The 16,440-nt window shown below is 41.3% G+C and overlaps 1 long non-coding RNA gene across 1 annotated transcript in view; it reads right to left on the bottom strand.

Annotated features, from left to right (window-relative positions):
- Positions 1 to 13,663: 13,663 nt before the first annotated feature.
- LOC129060507 (uncharacterized) overlaps positions 13,664 to 16,440 on the bottom strand; it is a 120,147-nt gene continuing 117,370 nt past the window's right edge. The window contains exon 9 of the long non-coding RNA XR_010140946.1: positions 13,664 to 14,339. This is a non-coding gene — a long non-coding RNA (uncharacterized LOC129060507). The remainder of the gene's footprint in view (positions 14,340 to 16,440) is intronic.

Raw genomic sequence — 16,440 nt, 5'->3', positions numbered from 1 at the left:
AGCAGGAGCAAGTGAGAAGAAAGGGGGTGGTGGTGGGGTTCTGTTTTGAATATGTCCAGTTGAAATGCTGCTAAGACAAAGCAGTGAAGATGCTGCTTGAGGAGGCAGACACACCCATCCAGAGCTCAGGAGACAGATTAAAGAGGGGGTATAGATTTGGAATTATAGTTGGCTGCTGAGACCATAAAGGTGGGCAATATCACCTGGGAAATTGTATACAGGGACAAGAAAAGAGGTCCCAGCCAGATCTCAGAGGAAGGCTAGCAGGAAAGGGAGTAGAGGAAAGGAGACTCCACGAGGCTTGAGAGCTGCTGAGGTCCATGGCCTTGGGCCATTCCTTCCTTTGCCTCTCCAACCTCAGTGACCTCAATTGTAAAATGAGGGCAAGACTCTATGATCTGTAAGGTTCCTTCCTGCTCTCTGACCTCTTAAGAGGGAGAATGCAAGGATACATAGGATCACTGAAAAGGGTACAAGAGGAAATAAGTGTCAATAATCTAGTGCCAACTGAATGCATGAAGAATGACAAATGGGGAATTGACACAGGTGGCATTAATTGGGAAGGTTTGCTGGATGAGGCTAGGTTATCTGAAATGACTTGGAGACAGTGGTTGATTTGCCTTGACTTAAATCATCTGGAAGTCAACTGAAAGGCCTACTCACTAATTTGACTCTGGGTAATTAATGTCTGAATGCAGAAAGTCAGATGATAGAGGGTCTGGGCCACAGGCTTGTCTAGACCCTCTCTCCCATAAAGAGCCACTTTTCTCGGACGTGACGTGAAAGATGCTTTGTAGAGGTAATAAGCATATAAACTTGCTATTAGAATGACTGATGCTTTTTCTCAGGTAACTGAGATGGCAACACTAATGGGCAGTGACTTTGGGAAGATAAGCAGAGGACCTTGAATTGCATTTTGGCTTTCTTTCTCTTGGTTTGGGGGAAAGAAGCATAATACTAACAGAGTGATACACTAGGAAGGTGAACTGACAATAACACTGGAAAACAGAGTAAAAATGATGGGGCTGGTAAGGGATTGTGGCAAAAGTCCACAGATGACAATGCAAGGTCATCTCAGCCGCAGGTGTGTCTGGGATGCAGAAGGGAAAGGTGGAATGAGGCAGGATGTGATGAAGACATTAGCACAAACCAAGTGGGAAGGAAAAAATCGTGATTTAGAATAAACTTGAGCATTCACCTTAAGCTATGCACCAAAGTAAATGTCATCTGCATCAAACATTTAAATGTAAAATATAAAACCATTTTTAAAATCTTGAAACATATATATTAAAAATAAAAATATAACTTGTCTCCGAATGAGAAGAGGTGATCTAAGCACAAAGGCAAAGGAGTTACAGAAAAAAAAAAATAGTCTCATGGGTTTGATTGCAGAAAAATTTAATTATTGTGTTTATTAAAAAGTATATGTTGGCCAGGCACGTTGGCTCACACCTGTAATCCCAACACTTTGGGAGTCCGAGGCAGGCAGATCATGAGATCAGGAGTTCAATACCAGCCTAGCCAACATTATGAAACCAGTCTCTACTAAAAACACAAAAATTAGCTGGGTGTGGTGGTGGGCGCCTGTAATCCCAGCTACTTGGGAGGTTGAGGCAGAAGAATTGCTTGAAACCAGGAGACAGATGTTGCAGTGAGCCGAGATCATGCCACTGCACTCCAGCCTAGGTGACAGAGCAAGACTCCATCTCAGAAAAAAAAAAGATATGTTTCCAGGCATGATGGCACATGCCTATAGTTCCAGCTACTCAGGAGGCTGTGTAAGAAAATTGCATGAGGCCAGGATTAACACCCTGTCTCAAAAAAAAAAAGGATATATGATGTGTGTGTGTATGTGTGTGTATATATATATATATATGTATGTGTATATATATAGATGTACATGTATATATATATAATCAAGGTCCTGTAGTGTCCATATATATATAGTAAAGGCAAGTGAAAAGCTAGAGATATGTAATTCCAACAAATATAACAATAAAATGGCTAATGTAACTATTCTTACCAAACAAAAGAAAAGAAAACATGAACATCACAATTTTAAAAATGGGTAAGAGAGATGAACAAACCATTTACATGATGACTTTATAAAATATTTTTTATTTCAACTTCATTAGTAACAAAAAATTGAGACAATAAAATATAATTTGGTTCCTATCAAACTTACAAAGAATTCCTCAAACAATTTTCAGTGTCAGCAAAGTTAGGATGTGAAGAGCACTCTTAGATGGCCAGTATAAGAGAGTCTTTGAGGAGCTCCATTTCTTCTTTTAAATCATGGTCCTTACTAAGAATTGTCCTCTCAGATCCACTAATTCCATTTCTTGAAGCTTATACTGAGAAAATAATCAGAGATATGGATAAATATTTTTGTAAGGGACATGTATTAGTCTGTTCTCATGCTGCTAATAAAGTCATACCCAAGACTGGGTAATTTATAAAGGTTTAATTAATTCACAGTTCCACATGGCTGGGGAGGCCTTACAGTCATGGCGGAAGGCAAATGAGAAGCAAAGTCACGTCTTACATAGCGACAGGCAAGGAGAATGAGAGCCAAGGGAAAGGGAAAACCCATTATAAAACCATCAGAACTCATGAGACTTATTCACTACTATGAGAACAGTATGGGGGAAACTGCCCCCATGATTCAATGATCTCCCACTTGGTCCCTCTCACAGCACGTGGGAATTATGGGAGCTACAATACAAGATGAGATTTGGGTGGGGACACAGCCTACCCATATCAGGACATTAATTGCAGTATCCTAATATTCCTTAAAAATGCAAAGCAATGTACAGGTTCAATATTGGGATAATAATTAAATAAATATAATGGAACACTTAAAATCTATGCAGAAAAGGTTTCTCATGATGTATTTTTCACCTGGTAAAATATCCATGATGTAGTGCTGAATGAAATTTTCAAGAGATAGAACTAATGACCCCCAAAAAACAAGTACATGTATGTACACAATATACACAAATATATAAAAGACTGGATTTTTAAAAACACCAAAACGTTAATAATTTTCATCTCTATGTGATAATATTATGGGTAATTTTTATTTTCTTTAGTGTAAATTTTCCAAATTTTGCATAATTATTTTCAAAGTATATTACTTTTATATGTTTTTAAAAATTATTATTATTCATTGGAGCCCTGTCAATGAATCAGAGACTTCTTATCCCCAGGATACAGGTCTGAATCCCACTTTCCTGAAAACTGTCTTCTCACCAATAGCTCTGGACTTATGTGAAGGGGAACTAGAGCAAGCTTTAGAGAACTGGCTTGAGGGCTATATGTGATTTAAGAATAGCATTACACTGGCTGGGTGCGGTGGCTCACGTCTGTAATCCCAGCACTTTGGGAGGCCGAGGCGGATGGATCACCTGAGGTCAGGAGTTCGAGACCAGCCTGACCAACATAATGAAACCCCATCTCTACTAAAAATACAAAAATTAGCTGGGCGTGGTGGCGGGCGCCTGTAATCCCAGCTACTCGGGAGGCTGAGGCACGAGAATCGCTTGAACCCAGGAGATGGAGGTTGCAGTGAGCCAAGATTGCGCCACTGCACACTCCAGCCTTGACAACAAGGGTGAAACTTCCCCCCGCCTCCAAAAAAGAGAATAGCATTACACAAAGTGTTTTAATCCCCTGGTAGCTTGAAGGAAACCTTACTGTCATTGATAAAGTAAAGAGACATTAAGAGGAAGAATAACAATCCACATTGTCTTGTAAAAATTAATGAGCAAATAAATTCACTTGACGTAACTGTTTCTAAACAATGTTACACTAACATATGCGAGTATGTCAAAGAGCACAAATTGGCACAAAACTTAAGTACAAATGTAAGTTATACTAGGAAAATTCCAGAATTTATTTGTTCATTCGTATTTGCAATAAATACATGTTGATTGAATTCCATGCCAAGAACTAGACAGTTAAGAATTCAACAGTGATCAAGATGCCACTGTATTCCTAGCACCTATACAAATTATTGGTAGTGATGAGGTGGTTGGGAGAGATGCTGTGTGTGTTGCAAATATTAAGAGGTTGTGCTAGAGGAACAAATAGAAACCAGATCTTGCAAGCCTTGTAAGGGATGACAGATAGGTTTCTGTCCTGGAAAAGATGACAGATTGGGCTCACTGAGATGGAGAGCACAAGGAAAGCAACCAGTGTGAGGGAAGAACAAGCTGCAGGGGATGAGTTCACTGTTGATCATGTTGACAAGGGGTAGCACAGTCAGCAGTCTATGTGATGTGCGTCAGGAGAATCTGGGTAGAGAAATGCCCATGTTAAAGACTGGCATGGCTGATAGATTTCACCAGCATGTTAGAGATTGGCATGGCTGGTAGAAGTCACCAGCATGTTAAAAACTGGCATAGCTGGTAGAAGTCACCAGCATATCTGAGATTTGCATGGCTGAGATCTCCCAGAATGAGTAAGTGCAGTTAGAAGAGCAGCTTCAAGATAAGACCCTGAGGAGAATTAACACTAAAAAAATGAACTGACTTTCTAAGCATAACACAAAACATGAAGTTTATTATGTAAAAAATAACCCAAAGCTTTCTCCATGGGACGCCGCTTTAAGCAAACCAAAAAGAGAAAAGAGAAACTTGGAAATTCACATGTAATGAATGAAAGAGGTTCATTTCATTAATACATAAAGAGCTCTTAACAATTAATAAGAAAAAGATAACTCCAAAAAGTGGGCAAAGTTATGAATAGACTGTTTATAGAAAAGGAAATGTAAATAGCCCTTACACAGCGGAAAGGTTTCAATCTCATTCATAAGAGAAAGCAAAATAAAATTATGAAGTTGTCAAATTAACAACACTGAAAGATGACTATCACAGAGCAGGAAGGTGAAACAGGCTCTCTTGCATGTTACTAATGAGAGTATAAATTTATACAATTTCTATACAGGGAAAGTGGATGATATTAATTAAAATAGATGGTATGTATTGTTTGTTTCAATTTACTTCCAGGGTTTGACTCTACAAATTTATTTGCTTTGTGGGAAAATATGAATGTTCAAAAATATTCATGTCAGCATTACTTGGATTATCAAAAATTTAGTAATTTCTTAAATATCAATCAATATGTGAACAAGTAAATGCATTTTGGTTTATCCCTGTGATGGAATTCTATGCAGCTGCTGAGAAGAATGAAACAGTTTTATCTATGGCAGGTGTGGAACCAGGTCTCATAAAAGTTGTTAAATAAAAAAAGCAAAGCATGTGATTATATGTATTAAGGAGTCATCCCTCATTCTACTCTTTTCTTCTGGCACATCTCACCTTTTCCCTTGTTATTTCCACTCCTGGAATGCTCTTCCCCTAGATCTTCCCAACCTGGATTTTGTCATTCAGATGCTGTCTCAACTCAAATATTGACTCCTCAAAGAGGCCTTCGTTGAACACCCCATGTAATGTTGCCTCTCCACCCCCTCTCACATTATCATGCTTTAATGTCTAATCATCTGTCATTATTGGAAATTATCTTACTTGCATTTATACTGCTAATTGCCCATTCCTTCAACATAAACTCTGTGAGAGGCCATCTGCTTCACTCACCATGGTATTCCCAGTTCCTATCAGCATCTGGCATGGAATAGAGTCTTAAAAAATTGTTGAATGAATGAGTAAATAAATCAAGGTTTATGGTATGCTAGCATTTATGAGCAAAAATATTTAATTGTAGCTGGGCGCAGTGGCTCATGCCTGTAATCCCAGCACTTTGGGAGGCCACGGCAGGCCAATCACCTGAGGTCGGGAGTTCAAGACCAGCCTCACCAACATGGAGAAACCCCGTCTCTACTAAAAATACAAAATTAGCCAGGTGTGGTAGCACATGCCTGTAATCCCAGCTACTTGGGAGGCTGAGGCACGATAATCGCTTGAACCCAGGAGGTGGAGGTTGCGGTGAGCAGAGATTGCACCATTGCACTCCAGCCTGGGCAACAAGAGCGAAACTCCATCTCAAACATATATATATATATATATATATATATATATATATACACACACACATATATATACACACACACATATATACATAATTGTATGTGTCCGTATATTTCCTATGTGTTTTCTACGTGTGCATATACACACACAGACAAAGACACGCATATTTCTGCCAAAGTAAAAGTCTGGAGACTGGGGGATACAGGTGGGATAAACCTATGTTTTTCATTGAATACCTTCCTTACATACATGTATGTGTCAGTTATTCAATAAATGCTTTTCAAATAAAAATACAGGATAGGCAGAGGAAGAGGAATGCCCAACAGAGTTTTTTTAAAAGAGCAATCAGAGAAGTAGAAGAAAATCAAACATATTGTGGTGTCATGGAAACCAAGAAAGGGAATTTCAAGGATGGAGTAATCAACAGTGCCAACATGATACTATGATTTCTAGAATAGTATGACTGGAGCCAAAGATGGCTTTTAAGATGCCTACTCCAACCCAGAAAGTACTGAATTCACCTGTACAAACCTCAACGGTGCATGTGCAAAGGTCTACTGACCAAACAACAAAACACACATACAGAAATGCTGTCTAGCCAGAGATCATATAATGACTGCCACACTCCATCCAGTGTTAAAAGAACACAGAGAACCCATTCAAATCTGTGTAATCAACTGCTGGAATGGGAAATAACATTGTCTTTCATTTTAAATGCTGAAATATTTAACACTGTTTCAAGATTTGTACCCAGATTTGTTTTAATCAGGTAGGGTAAAGTGACAGACACAGAAACAGCTGCCTTTGAAAGAAGAGTTTATTACTCACAGTTCCTAAGAGGCGGAGGCAAGCTGTGTCATGCAGGGCCACGTGGAGAGGCATACTGTCTCTTTCTGTTAGGAGATAGAAAGAGAAAGGGAAGACCATGCCTGAGAGACATGATTGTGGTTTCTATGGGAAGAAATGAGTGAGTGGAGTAGAAAGCTTAAGGAAGTCTAAGATAGGATAGTTTGAATAATTTCATCAGGCTCTGGATGACATGCGTGGTATCTAGTAGTCCAAGACCTTACCCTGGGGTGATTAGGGTGGGGAAAATGTTGACTTGGCATGTGAGAGTTAGATAAAGGAGGTGAGTGAGTATATGAGCTCTGGATTGGTTGGTTTGCATCTTAATGACATTCTCACAGGGGACACATTTGCCCCTTCTTCTAAATTTCCACTTGTCCAGTTACTCCAAAGCCTGGGAAAGTATTCATTTACCAGGAACTGCAAACTCTTGGTGATCTAGCCACTTTCCCTTGAGCTGAAAGTTGCCACTTCATAGGGACAGAATCTATGCAATTAAAACAATGGGAACTTTCCCATCTTAAAGATGTTTGCATACCTAGGAACTAGTTAGCACTGACAGGAGCAGTCTCTCCCAGGCCAACAAGGCCTCCAAGATGTTGAAGCATCATAAAACATAGAAAATAAAAAACATAATTAATGCACACAGTCCCAAAATGATACCTAAGACAGTGTGCATGGAATAAATTTTTTCTGTAACCCTTCAACTGGGTCCCATCATTGATTCGAGCTGTCTTTCTATAACAAATCCCATCATGGATCTGAAAACAATGCCTCACCAAATCCTCTCTTCACCACAGCCTCTTACTTCCCAGCTCTCATTTATTTGCTCTGAGACCGTCCCTTGTCACCTTCATCAACAGCTTCAATCCTTTAGCCCAGATGTTCTCTCCACCTGTCTGCCACCAAAAGGAAGCTCCTTCACTTTCTTTCAAAATCAAGATCTCTTGGACTAATGTTTAATTATTTGACCCAACACTCTCAACTCCATTGTCTATGTTCTACACACCCCTCATTTACAAACCTCAATCCTATTTTCTGACATCTCTAATACAAATCTGTGAGCGCTCAATACTACTGAAGACAAATCTCATTACTCTTTATAGCAGGGCCACTATAATTCTGTAGGATCCAAACTCAGATGGGCCTTATCCTCTGCTGCCCTGCTATACTACTATATCAGTGGGCTCCTTCCTTGGCTGCACACTGGAATCACCCAAAGACCTTTAAAAATACTAATGTCTGGGCCTGGCACCAGAGATTCTGATTTGCTTGGTATATTATTCCATTTTCATACTGCTATAAAGAGCTGCCCAAGACTGGGTAATTTGCCAAAAAAAAAAAAAAAAAGAGGTTTATTTGACTCACAGTCCAGCATGGGTAGAGAGGCCTCAGGAAACTTGCAATCACGGTGGACGGTGAAGGGGAAGCAGCAGGCACCTTCTTCATAAGGTGGCAGGAAGAAGTGCCGAGAGAAGAGGAAAGAGCCCCTTATGAAACCATCAGATCTTGTGAGAACACACTCACTATCACGAGAACAGCATGGGGAAACTGCCCCCATGGTTCAATTATCTCCATCTGATCTCTCCCTCGGAGAGATTATGCAGATTTGGGGGATTACAATTCAAGATGAGATTTGGGTGGGGACACAAAGCCTAATTATATCACTTGGTCTTGGTGTAAGTCAGGCATTGGGGTTTTCAACAACTCCCTTTAGGTGATTCTAAGGTGCAGTCAAGGTTGAGAGTCACTGCCCTCTAATCATTACTCCAGTCCTTCACAGTGGAAGAGGCTACCCTGCTTCTGCTTAAATTTAACCCTCCTTGAGTTCCAGATCTCATCTTCACCTACCTCCTCAGAGAGCTCATACATTACTTACCACTACTATCTCCCATGCTTAGAACCCAGGTATATGAACATCTTTAAGGTGGGAAAGTTCCAATTATTCTAATTGTACAGGTTCTTTTCCTTGACATAGCAACTTTCAACTGAGGGGAAGTGGCTAGATCACCAAGTTTGCAGTTCCCAGTCAATGAATACTTCCTACAGAAGGTGGGTAACCGGACAAGTGGACAGTTAAAAAGGAGCTGTAGGGAGGGAACTAGAACACCACTATCCAGAAGGAAAAAAGAAAAGGTGAAGTAAATGTGGAAAAATACTTATTAAAACTTTAATGAAATTTCTCTTCATATAAGACCATTTCCCACATCTAAGCTAAGGCTCACTTAGAGAAGTAATATTTGTGTAGCCCTTTGAGGGGCAACATTTCTCCAAGATATTTGAGTTGTAGGAAACAGCTAAGCCTTTATATTAAGCCTATTAATGACTTAAGTCTTTGCCTAGAGCTTCTGAAGTACCAGTCCCACATAGTGGAGATTAAGATTTTCTATGATCCTCCTGACAATGGACAAATGTACCTCCTTCATCTTACAATGGGAGGGGAGGCCTCCTAACCACACAATATCCCTTAATCCAGCAGTTGGATCCCTCAGCTGCTCCTGGTGGCCATCTTCCCTGCAGTGTCTGCCTCCTCCCCTGGCTGGGCCTGATTGATGGGTCTTACTGACTCACCATGGAGGTCCATGTTATCTCCAGCCTTCAGCTGCTCCCTAAAGCAGTTGCTGCCTTCTGGGAAACAATCATGAAAGTGAATTTAATCCATCTTGTCTCATTATCATTAAAGCACACATCACAAAGGGAAAAGTAAAGTGCTTCACCTGAACTTTGCTGGAGCACAGCGCCTGTAGAGGCAGGGCTGGGCCTCGGAGAGAAAAGTGGCAGTGCCGTAGTACAGGGGCATTGAGCCAGGCTACCTGGATCTGGATTCTGACCCCTCAAGTTCCTGACTGTGACCTTGGACAAGTTCCTCTAACCTCTCTGGGCCTCTGAGTCTTCAGTGGATAAGCTGGAGTTGACATTAGCACCTGCCTTACAGGGTTGTGATAATCACAGCTAATATAGGAAATATGCTTAGAACAGTGCCTGCCACTGTTAGCTATTATTAGTAGTGCATTATTAATGGTAGATGTTTTCTAGTAGGCAGGATCAGTGCAGAAGTCCCGGAGCTGTTCTAAGCAAAGAAAATCACTAGCTTTATACTGCAGGCCCCATACCTTGAAAGGACACACCTTTGAAGAAAAATGGGTATATATTTGGTAGGGCCTGGGCAAGGGGCTTGCTGGTTGGAACAGCAGGAAAAGAAGAAACCAGGTTTCCAGTCTACCTTTTCCACCTCTGCTTGTGTGGGTTCTGGGCAGGTTTCTCTCCAAGATCTTGTATCTTTGCTACTGTTGTTGTCCCTGGACAAATTGGGGATCCTGAGGTGGTTGTGATTTTGTTTTGCTGAACTGCCCTCTGGCTCTCTTTCCTGTACATTGGGAAATTCTGAGATGGGAAGACTAGTAAAGTACTTGGAAAGGTTAAGAACTGGCTTAGAAGTAAAGTTGAAGTTAACAGGGTAGACCAGTGAGAATTTTGGTGGCATTTTTAAAACTTACATCCCTTCAGAGTTATTTAAACAGAAAAAAATCATTTATTAGGGAAAGACCCACAGAATCTGTAGGAGGGCAATAGAGTTGGGCAAGGATGAAGCCAGGAACCAATGCACAGCACATAGCGGGACTGCTCTAGTGAAGACGTCACAGTTCCGCTGCTAGTGACCAACCACATATCATGTTGGGGAGTCGGATACCAGACCCTTAGCCCTGAGAAGCTGAGTGCTCCATCATGTCCTTCTCTCCATAAGATGCCTGCCTCAACACATGACCCTGTCCAGGAGCAGAATCATGTGTGGGCATCTAACTGAGGAAGCCTGAGTTACTGGGAAGGAGTCAGCTGTAATGGGGAAAGGGATTTCAGGACATCAAAGACGTCTGGGTGATTTTTAGGAAGGCTTGCAATGTGGTGTGGGAGGAGCCCTCCCTCTCTCACCCCTCAACCTCCACATCAAAATCAATTACCCGTCATTGCACTGGGACTTATGGCCCATGAAGGATGCAGTTATATCCTGGCCACAAGGCTAGGGAAGGAAGTCTAAGGAGGTTCAGTCATAATGTGATTATGTTCGCAAAATATAGGCCTATTTTCAGCTTTACCTAATGTCACTATTAAACTTGAAAGTCATTTGTCTTTGGCAAAATATTTTGCTGCATGAGTAGTTGAAATTAAAAGCTTCAGCAAAAGAAATTTACTCCCAAATTATTTAAACCATTTTACCCAGAATATTCCTAGAAAACTATGTTATCAAATAGTACCACATGATATAGTTCATTGTATTTTCCTGTAAGGACAATTTGATAGAAGGTTGGTTTTCTGACTAAAACTTACCATTAAATTAATCCTCTATATGGCCAAAAATACACCAAAATAAAAGTATTATCAATCTTTGAAATAAAGTAGTGAAATAAGTCTAATTCTTTAATAAAATAAGCAGTACTATTCTTAATGCAAGTATCCCAATCATAAAAAGCACATATAGATCCTAAAAAATTTAACTTGATATTATAAACTTAACTATTTCTATAATAGGTTAGATTTAGTAATCTTTTATAAAGTCTAGATTGTTTTTCATAGAGAGAACTTTAGAATAAATGTTTAGACAGCCTAGATATCTTAAAATTGTTTGTTAAAGATGTTTGAAATAGATGTTTTCTTTTTTTTTTTTTTTTTTGAGATGGAGTCTCACTTTGTCAACCAGTCTGGGGTACAGTGGTGTGATCTCAGCTCACTGCAACATCTGCCTCTTGGGTTCAAGTGATCCTCCTGCCTCAGGCTGCCAATCAGCTAGGACTACAGGTGTGTGCCACCACACCTGGCTAATTTTTGTACTTTTAGTAGAGAGGGGATTTCACCACGTTGGCCAGGCTGGTCTCAAACTCCTGACCTCAGGTGATACACCCGCCTCAGCCTCCTAAAGTGCTGGGATTACAGGTGTGAGCCACCACACCCAGCCTTCTTCTTCTTTAAACATTTCTTTGATAAGCAGAAACCTTCAAAATCATTCTACTGATCTTAATGCTACCTCAAACTAGCAGAGCGGAATTTTAAATCTATGTTTCATGGTGGCTATATTAATAATGATTATAGTGCTTCTCCCACCACAACTCAAAAAACTAAAAAACTCTAAAATCTAACCAGTATCATACATAAAGCTTAGAGTCAGACCTCTGGCTCCATTTAGGAAATACTTGACATTGGGCCAGGCTTGTGTGGCCTAACTCAGCCTCAGTTCTCTCCTTCCTCAAATGAAATAATATCTATGAAATTTCTTGAAATCAAGCACTGTACAAACATAAATTTTTTTCTTTTCATGGAAAAAGGAGAAGTGGCACACTCTCCTAGCAAGATGAGAGCTGGAGAGTCATCTTTATTAAGGGAGCTGGGAGAATTTCATTGGATTCCTTTTCATTTGACTTAGAGGTAGATGGAGAGAGGAAGGAGGTATGTAAGGCAGTTTCTCAGTCAGCACCCCTCACTTTCCTGCTCCATCTTTAAGACAGTTGCTGTATATTCACTATCAACAGGAACAAAGGCAAGATGAAAAAGGGCTCCTGTGCTTCTGAATAGCTTCTGGACCTCAATTTACTGTTGGATAATCATTTCCAGCCCCTACACTCACTACCCTCTTTTGGCCTCCCTCTGGCTCCAGTGTGCCCACGTCCACCCTACCTGGCCAGAAGATGGCTTCCTGAACTGGACTCTGTCATCACCTTTGTAGAGGGCTTAACCCAGTAGCCCTCTACAGGCTACAGTCAGCTTCCAGGATGCGAGGGAGCACTGAAACTTTCTGCATTTATCGCAAAGCTTGAGGAATAGTTTCAACTAACAGAGCTTCTAAAAAGGTGCTTCCAAAATATCTCTCACAACCTACCAAGGATGGCATAAAACACTTCAGGTTTGAGGCAGAGAACTGTTGGAACAGTTTGTATTTTGCAAAGGAGAAAAATATGAAAATGTTCAGTTTACAAGGCACAGCAGGATAGAAGTAAATGTGTGAGGAAATAAAAATTAATCTCTGTTTCTAGCATTGGCTTGACTAGCAACTTTCTTCTAAACTCTTCAAAGCATTTCAACACAAAAATATCTACTATTCACTGAGGGCTTATCATGGACTGGACACTGTGCTAAGTGCTCTGCATAGATCGTCTCATTTAATCTTCACAAAAGCCCATGAGTCAGGTATTACCATCCTCCCCATTTTACATCAGAAGAAACTGAGGCAGTAGAGACTTTAACTTGCTCATTGCTGCAAATGCACAAGGTAGGAACCAAGATTCAGACTTGCACATTCAGGGTCTAGAACCTACACCTTTAGCCACCAGGCTATGCAGCCTCCAGAGGGGTCTTGGTGGGCTAAGTAGATGAAACAACCTCCATTACACACATTGCATCTGATACTGAAAAAGATTTGAAAATCTTGCGAAAATGTCACAGCCAGGATGGAATTTCCAGGTCCCAGACCACAAGATCTCAAATCTATTGTAGAAACTAAGGGGAACTGGTTTATTGAACAAGCTGAATTCACAAACTGTAATCAGAAAAGAGCTGTGTTCTTTCTCATCTCCATACACTCAAACCTGCACTATGGGGCTAGTCCTTCTCCATGCCTTGGACTAAATCCATAACAAGTAGCATGAATGTTCTGGTTCCTCCCAAAAAATCAAAACGTTTTCATTCACCTTAAGTCCCCAAAACATTCTCACTGCAGTCTTAAAAATATCCAGCCCAAGGTAAAATCAAAACTCTAAACCTTGTTTTAAGATAAAGCTTCTTCTGACTCCCAACCCCAAAAGCTTAAAGTGAGGAATGTTGGCTTCTTCTCTCTTCTCTAACCTTCCTAGCTTCCTCACCTCCCTCCCCTGCCTGGCCCCCACTAGACTGCTTCTGACTCCTCATGGGTTACAGCAGGGGACAGAGACAGGTAAGAAGCAGAAATGTTCTTGTTGATGTGCAGTGGGGGAAGCACTTGGAGAGCAAGAAGGAGATCAGACTCAAGAAGACAAGAGAAAGTATAGAGAACAAAGCAGGAGGATCTTTAATCATGAATTAACCCCAGGGCAACCTGAGATGGGAGTAAGAAAAGAGATTAGAATCTGTGTTAGTTTCCCATTGCTGCTATAACAAATTGCCACATATTTGTGGCTTAAAACAACATAAATTTATTCTCTCACAGTTCTGGAAGTCAGAAGTTCAAAATCAATTTTACTGGGCTAGAGTCAAGGCATTGGCTGGGCTTGTTCCTTCTGGCAGCTTCAAAGGAAAACTCATTTCCTTGCCTTTTTCAGCTTTTAGTGGCTGCCGGCATTCCTGGGCTTGTGACCTCTTCCTCAGGTCATTCTAACTTCTTGCTTCTATCTTCACATCTCTTGGCCTTTGGCGTGGGCTGCCAGTCATCCTGTTCCATTCAGCTCTTTCATGGATACAGCCGACTGGGGCTGTGGATGTACGTGGGCAGGGGAGGGAATGAAGAAATGCAGCCAGGATAGGGCACACCGCAGCACCAAGCAGCTACAACATAATCAGATTGTGAGCATTAAACAGAAGGTATGTGGAGTAGTTTTCTAAAGCAGTCTGTTTGATTCTTTGTAAAAGGCCCTTCACAGTTTTCCCAGCTTGATATGGGCTTGGCCCTAAAGAGGAGACGGAGGCAGAAAGATCTGATGCTGGTGTTCCTGCCTCTCTCTCTAAAGACCCTTGTGATTATATTGGGCAAACCTGGCTAACCCAGGATAATCTCCCCATCTCAAAATACTTAATCACCCCTGCAAAAATCCATTTTACCATAGAAGATAACAGTCATAGACTTGGGAGATTAGGACAGAAGGTGGACACATGGGCAGGGCCATTATTCAGCCTATCACCAGGTCCAAAATGTTAGGGAAAAATTGAGGCAAATGCTTAGGCCTGGAGGGGAGCCAGAAGGCTCTAGAAATAAAAACGAGTCAGCTTCCTTAACTCAAGGCCAGGAAGCAAACTCTATCTAAAGAGCAGGAAACACCCAGCCAGAACTCCTTTCTCTGCTCCTTTTGAGTATTAAGACATGTCATTTTGCTTAATTCAGTCATGGAAAAGATCTTGACAGCAGAAAGACACTGCTTCTGCTTTTGCAAACCTCTGTGTGGAATTCCACAATGCCAGAGCATGAAGAGACCTTCACCCTCTTCCATTGCAACCACTTTTTTTTTTTTTTTTTTTTTTGAGATGGAGTCTCACTCTGTCTCCCAGGCTGGAGTGCAGTGGCATGATCTCAGGTCACTGCAACCTCCACCTCCTGGGTTCAAGTGATTCTCCTGCCTCAGCCTCCCAAGTAGCTGGGACTACAGCAGGTTCGTGCCTCCACACCCAACTAATTTTTTGTATTTTTAGTAGAGATGGGGTTTCACCGTGTTAGCCAGGATGGTCTCTACCTCCTGACCTCGTGATCTGCCCACCTTGGCCTCCCAAAGTGCTGGGATTACAGGCGTGAGCCACTGCACCTGGCCGTTTGCAACCACTTTCTTTTAGAAAGCAATGTGAGAGGCAGCATGGTCTAGTGAAAAATGCCCAATATTTGAAATTTGACATCAGGCATATCCCAATATTCATCTTGGCTGGCTCTTTACCAGTTGTCTACCTCTGGCCCAGTCTGTGTCCACCTTGTAGAACTGTTCTGAATGTGACAGAATAACATTTTCTTTTCCTCACTCCTGAGACATGACACAGATTCTGTCCCATCTTTACAGCCGAGCCCGTATCAGGCTGGGGAAACTGAGAAGGGCCTTTCGAAAAGAATCAAATAGGCTGCTTTAGAAAAATATTCCACATCGGCCAGGTGCGGTGGCTCAAGCCTGTAATCCTAGCACTTTGGGAGGCCAAGGTGGGCCGATCACCTGAGGTCAGGAGTTCAAGACCAGCATGGCCAACATGATGAAACCCCATCCCTACCAAATATACAAAAATTATTCAGGCATGGTGGCGGGTGCCTGTAGTCCCAACTACTTGAGAGGCTGAGGCAGGAAAATCACTTGAACCCAGGAGGTGGAGGCTGCGGTGAGCCAAGATTGCATCACTGCATTCCAGCCTGGTTGACAGAGTAAGAGTCTGTCTCAAAAAAAAAAAGAAAAAAAAGAAAAGAAAAGGAAAATATTCCATGTGCCTTGTGTTTAGTGCTCAGAATCTGATTACCTTGTAGCTGCTTGGTGCTGCGGTGTGCCCTGTCTTGGCTGCGTTTCAGCAGGACGAGCTGAATAACGAAGAGAAGAGATGCCCAATTCTCTGTCCAAGATGGACACCACATGGAGAATTATAGGCACAAGGATAACACTTAGAGAAAAACAGATCAATCTATATTTTCTTTATTAATTCCAAATTTCTGAAGCCCTGAGTCACCTACATCAAAACCCACAACCTTTGGATTTGAACACTGAGATTTTGATAAACTAGGGAACTCAGGATATGACATAAGGGAAATCTTCCATTTATTAGGGGGCAAAACCTTCTCTTTCTGCCACAGACTTGGGAATAAATAAAGGAAGAGGAAAGTAGAAGAAGCAGACAATCAAATATATGTGTTCTAACCAGCCCTCCAAGGGACTGAGGCCCTGAGGATGAAGAGATAGGATAAGAAGAG

This window comes from Pongo abelii, chromosome 6, assembly GCF_028885655.2.
Source record: "Pongo abelii isolate AG06213 chromosome 6, NHGRI_mPonAbe1-v2.0_pri, whole genome shotgun sequence".
NCBI lineage: Eukaryota > Metazoa > Chordata > Mammalia > Primates > Hominidae > Pongo > Pongo abelii.
The sequence above is the reverse complement of the archived record's forward strand: the minus strand, read 5'-3'. Positions and strand labels throughout refer to the sequence as shown.